The sequence below is a fragment of the Dromaius novaehollandiae genome, chromosome 3, assembly GCF_036370855.1.
Source record: "Dromaius novaehollandiae isolate bDroNov1 chromosome 3, bDroNov1.hap1, whole genome shotgun sequence".
NCBI lineage: Eukaryota > Metazoa > Chordata > Aves > Casuariiformes > Dromaiidae > Dromaius > Dromaius novaehollandiae.
Window position 1 is genome coordinate 71,945,695 of NC_088100.1, and position 6,036 is coordinate 71,951,730.

The 6,036-nt window shown below is 41.7% G+C and overlaps 1 long non-coding RNA gene across 1 annotated transcript in view; it reads right to left on the reverse strand.

Annotated features, from left to right (window-relative positions):
• Window positions 1-6,036, reverse strand: part of LOC135327883 (uncharacterized) — a 30,805-nt gene that overhangs the window by 20,397 nt on the left and 4,372 nt on the right. The window lies entirely within an intron of this gene.

Consider the following 6,036-nt stretch of genomic DNA (forward strand, 5'->3'; position numbering starts at 1 on the left):
AGAGTGGTTTGTATGTGAAATCACATTTTAGTCTCATCTCAACTACTTGTAAAATGCATATATGTCATTTAATTAGCCATGACTGGCATTTCTAAGGAGTACACTAACAAATGCTCCTAAGTTTCAATGAGATTTGGGCCACTGAATCTCTTCAAATACAATAGTATTTTAAGAAAGTTCCTCTCATCATACACAGAAATCTTTGAACAGAAAAGAACACATTGTATTATACAGCTCCTTTCCTCTCCCTAACTTATTCAGACCTTACCACTGACTTTCTCAGACCAGAAACAAGACAAGAGATAGAGATTCCCAACACATCCCTTCAATGTGGTGTCAATCACTTTTATGTGGAGAACATTCATGTAACATGGCACCAGGCAGCAGCTCACAACTCTGAGATGATTTATTTTAAGTAAAAGTTGCAGATGACTGAGTGATTGAAAGAGCTCTCAAGTGCAAAATTTCCATTTTTGATCAGTGCAAAAGACTTCCTTCATAGGTGGTGGTTTTATTTATCTTGCCCTCTGTAGTAAAGAGAATACTAGAATAAGTTTTCAGAACAGCCCAGGACTGAACTTTCAGCATTTGACTGAGATTGTAGGCTGCTTTCCTAAGAGTTATGGTTTCCAGGTAGCCATCATCCGGGTCACCATATGTGACGAAAAGAAATGGATGCAGCTCATCACCTGCCTTCTACAAATCTGCATCACATGCCATGAAGAAAGTTTTAGTACCCTCTGTCTTTAATACCAAGTTTGTTCAGGGTTCAGACATTGAATGGTACAGGTTTAGTGTGTTCACAGGGTGTTAGGAAAATGGACATGTCTTGAAGCATTCTGATTCAAACTTCAGGTTGCCCTGACGATGCCTTAGGTGTTGATTTCTGGTATAAATTCAGCAAATGCTATGTATATGACTTAAAAAAAAACAAACTCACAGAGAACACATGTTTACACACGCACACACACAGGGAAAAGAGGGAGATGAGATGGGATTTGTACAAAAAGGGGTGGGTGTGTCTTGGAGGGGGGGTTCCTCCTGTACAACGTTTGTATCAAAATAATGTTTTTCAGACCTTCATTCTTTCCCAGCCAGCCAGGACATGTATGTAGACTTTACCTGTTCTCAGCCCTGTTTCAGTAATGGCTTTCTTCCTACTGACCTTTTCCAGGTTGCCATTTAGGTATTAAGAGGCTTTTTAATATTTGAATCTCTCATTTTTATCTTGCCCGCTTTTGTCATTTGTACCACATGGAGGTGGTTAAACCAACATGGAGTACTATTTCCTCCTCAGACTAACCTAGGAGGAGGAGGTCATAGAAAATGCTGTTACACAGTTCAACACTTAGTTAATGCAAGGCTCCAAAGGCCAACGTGTGCAGGGAACAAATGGTAACCAAGCAGCACTGGAGAGAGATGAGGTGGACCCAAAAGCCCAAGTCTGTCATGACAAGGAGCCCCTTGGAGGGGCCCAAGGAGTGCCTGGGCAGCAGAAAGCTGGCTGGCCAGGGCTGCAAACTGGGCTGCGCAGCTGCCCGTTGCTGGCTGGAGCTTATATGGCAACAGTCTGCCAGGAGGAGGCACGACCTTGTGTGTCAGCTGTATGCCAGGACAGACTGGCAGGTGACACAGAGTGTGGTCTAAGAAATGGCTCTAGAGCAACCCTTGTTGTCCACAGAAAAGGGCTGAATAAAATGAAAGCCCCTGAACCTAGGCTGGAGGGCTCCTCCAGGATATGGTTGTCACCCCACCCTTTTCTTTGTGACCCGATTAAAAAAAAAAAGCCTGTTGTGATATCATAGCTGTTGCAGCTCTTTCATATTTATTCCTGGTTGTGTTTTCATCTGATATTTCTACCTGCTTTGGGGAATAGTTTCTGCTCAGCATATGCAGGTTCCAGGGTAATAATGGGAAATGCATCAAGGGTCAAAGCTCAGTGTAAGGAGTGCATCATGAAACTTTCTCCCTAAGTTCATGATGAATATGCAGTATATCAGAAAAGACACTGATAGCTGGGTTCATGCAGCATGCATAGCACCACTGTGTGGTGAGGCTGGGCAGAGGTGCTAAGATTAGGCTTAATGTACTGGTCTGGTCATCTTGGAGCTTCAATTAGGATTTCATTTACTTAATGAGATCAGTAAACTCTTTCAGACTTCAGATTGCTCTAGAAATGGTACTGAATGTATCCTTCACATATTCCTGGGATCTGGCCTGAGCTTGGTACTATTTAATGGTTTCCTTAATGACTTCAGAAGTGGAGTAGAAAATATACTTTTTCAGTTCACACTATCCTGGCAGATGCTGTGTGTATGTTGGAGAAGAAGATTGGAATTTAGACTTGTCTTTGACATGTCCTTTCAGGGAAAATGCAAAGTGCTACACAGAGGGAAGGAATAAGCAATTGCATTGTTCATTTACAGCTATCTAGCAGTCTAGCAGAAAGTCCTAGGCAGTACAGGGGAGATGGACAAGAAGCAATAGCTCTAAGTGAATCAAGAGATGTTCTGTTTTAACTTCCCTTGTAGTTTTCTAGTGCTAATGATAGTGAAGCTCTGGATCAGGTGAGGAGGCCATGGAGCCTCTAGCAGTGGGGACTCTAAGAAAATGTTAGTAAAATATGCAATAACCTAGGCACAACTGATTAACTTCATGGCAATAGGATGCACTCAGTATCTCTTGAGATCCTTCACAACCTTGGTCTATAATTCTGGCATCCCAATTTAGGTACTGACATTCAAAATTAGAGCCCCTAGAAAATTTGCTAAGTTGCTGCCCAACTCTTGAGGTGCCCAAACTCCAATAGGTGAAGATGAAGAGATTGCTCCAGGGGTATGTGGTCTTTATGCAATGCAGTTTTTGAGCTGGGAAGGCCTAAGATACAAGATTTCTCCCTTTGCAGTGAATGTGCAATGTACAATGAGGCATCCTCCTCAGCTCTACTGTGGGATTAACCTAGGGTCTTTCAGTATTTTAGAGACTGCAGTGGGATTTAGACCTTTGGCCATAAAAACCTGCTGCTCTCCTGTGGAGTGAGAGTAGACCAAACCCTGTATCTCATTTTCTACTCGTAAAAAGAAATCTGACTTTTGTGACAGCTAACTAAGATCATCCTTTCCCCTTCCCCTCTCCTTTGGAGAATGTTTCCAACTGCAGTTCAGCAAAAAGAATTTCCACTTCCAAAGAAAGTCATGCCAAAGCATTAAAATCTTGAAAAATATTTTGTCTGCCCCTTTCCTCATAGGAGGAGAAGGGATTCTCTCCGTGGGGGCTTTCCCAGTGCAGGTGGTGAGGAAGCAGATTCTGAGCCAAGAGTAGTTTTATGATCCCAACTTTGCCCAAGTCTAGCTAGTTTGAAGGGCTCTTTCAAAAGAACTTTGATACATGCTTTGCTTCATTTCTTTATTGCATCTAATGCAGAGAAACTTTCTGTTGCTTGCTTCTGTTATTGATGTAAAGCTCCACTAAGGTTTTTTAAATGTACTGTCTTTCATTCTCATATAGTAAGAATTAATTCTGATTGAATACTTTGCTTCACTGAATTGCAGATAAGATGAATGGGGAATTACTGGCTAAGAAAGGGCTCACACAACGTGTTTTAGACTTCTGTGTCCCTGGGCAGTTGATCTATTGATGAGTTTTGCAATGCTGTTATCCCTGCTGTTCTAGTTGCAGGATTTTGCCCATACTGCAGAGCACTTGCAGAAGAGAAGAGGGAGGAAGGCCTAGTGGTGATCCAGTTTTTCTCGTGTGTGCACACCAGGTATGTCCTGGATGTCCTCCAAGTCATTTTTGTGCACAGCATTCTTTAAGCTAGGACTGGTCTCAGAGTTTGTTACTCCTACTAATGTCCACGAGAGGAAAGCAGCAGGACAGAGTCTACAGTACACTCTGAATTTGAAGTATAATCTGAAAAGTTTTAGTTGGAAATGTCTATAGATGTGGCCTTGACACTGCCTTACAGTCCGAGCCCTGAATCTGGCTTTTCAGCATTGCTTTAGGAATTGTTTCTTGGTAGGAGTTCTGTAGAGTGAGAGATAGAGTCAGTTTTAACTGTCTTCTTTAAATTGAAAACACTCCACTAGCCCTCAAAATCCTAACTCTGGAACTGCAACTAGCTTCATCCAAATACTTACTCAAACCATAAGCTTAAAACTTGCTTGGAGGGAAACCAGAGATACATTTAACTGGAAGAGACCTAGCTGCAGCAAAGGGATGTTTCCCCTGGGACTATGAGCATTCCTTCCCTGAAGGGAATAAAAAGCAAATTATTTGCATTGTGGTTGTACATTCCAAGGCATAATTTAACTCTCATTCCTACTCCCCTAAGCCAGTCGTTTACATATTTCAAGCAACTGTAGATTTTTTTTTCCTTCATTAAAAATGAGTTGCCTTCACTGAGGTCATCTTCCAGATTCAAAGCTGTACTCGGATGCTACAGAAGGAGCAGGGGAAACCATACATACATACCATTGTCCCCACTGTGAACACTGTCCATTCGCTTAGTTCCTTTCAGCAACCAATTACATGTTTCTGGTCTCCTCCTGCCTCTCAGATGCTGTAATAGCTTTATAAGGAGCTTACTAAATAGATGGATGTGCATTCTGTGGAGGGATGTCGCACTGTACTGCATACCTCTGTGGGTACATTGGAGAGCAGGAAAACTAATCCCATCCATCAGGCAAAGCTGCTCTGATGGTACTGGAGAAACCCAGCAACTGCCAAATCTCAGGTCCACGTTCCCCAAATTTCCACAGGAGCAAATGACACACTACAGTGCACATGGGTAAAGACCTACACAGCAAGAGCAGCAACTAACAAAGCAGGATCAGATTGGCTCAACCAGGAAAATGAGCCAAGTTTAGCCAAAACATCAGTAACATTACAACACAGTACTATGAACTACCTCATTATCTTCCACAGTTCTCCCAGCCTAAATAGGTCTTTAAAACTGAGATTCACATGGCCAGATTCCCAAATACTTTGCCGCTTTTTACTGGAGATACATCCATATGGATCATCTGTACTTCTAGGACTCTTATTATAGGTTTATTACGTATTGTTCTTTATGAATCAAGCAAGAGAAAATGAAAAATGTTAACTACTAACATAATATGCAAAATATGTCTAAATAGCAAATGTTTCTGTCTTAACAGAAATCTGGCTTCATGTCACAGAAAAGTGCTACTCTAAGTATTACTCCATTGGCTAACCTATGTGAAAAATCACCCACGGCCCAAGGTAAAATCCTGTTCAGGTTTATGGTAGTATTGCCACGGATATCAGTGGGGAGAAGGTTGCAGGGCTCGTGTAAATTTGCAGAGAATGTAACTTTCTGAGCCTATAAAATTGTTGTGACTTTTTGTGAAATATAAAATGTAGTTGTTAAATACTCCAACTCTTTCAAGAAGATTTTACAGCTGGCATGTGTGTACACATATATCAATCCTTTCAGGGAACTCTGGCTGGCTGCCAGAATCACTGAATACAGCGACAGCCCTCTTCGAATTTGAACACACATCTTGACTCCTCTGAGATGCTGCTGAATAAGTTATGAGCAATTGGAACAGTTAAAATGGTATTTGTAGATCCGCATTAAGGCAATGCTTGGAATTCTTCAAAACTTTCCAGGGGTCCGTTGTTTGTGGGTTTCCTGTAGGGCTTCTTAGTGAACTGTTTTTGTAGGGGGCAGAAAATTTTCACGTAGTGTAATTCTGAGGTAGTGTTGTGAGAGATGAGTATAGGTATCTTTACAAAACATTTTATGCTGAGCACTGTTTATTTTCACTGCCACAGTAAATTGGGGCTATTTGGGTTTAAGATAGAGGGCTAACAAGAGACATCCATCAGGAGTCTTTTACCTATCTGACCTTCCTTTCAGCAGCTGTTGGCTGGGAGATCCAGTTTTAACAGTTTGGGACATCAGAGGGGGAATGTGAATTGCCTGACTGGTCTCTGTTCATCTTAGTCTGAGAAATATTTTCGACTAAAATTGCAGGGTGAAGTTTTGGTAGAGGCAAAACAGGGCTGTGG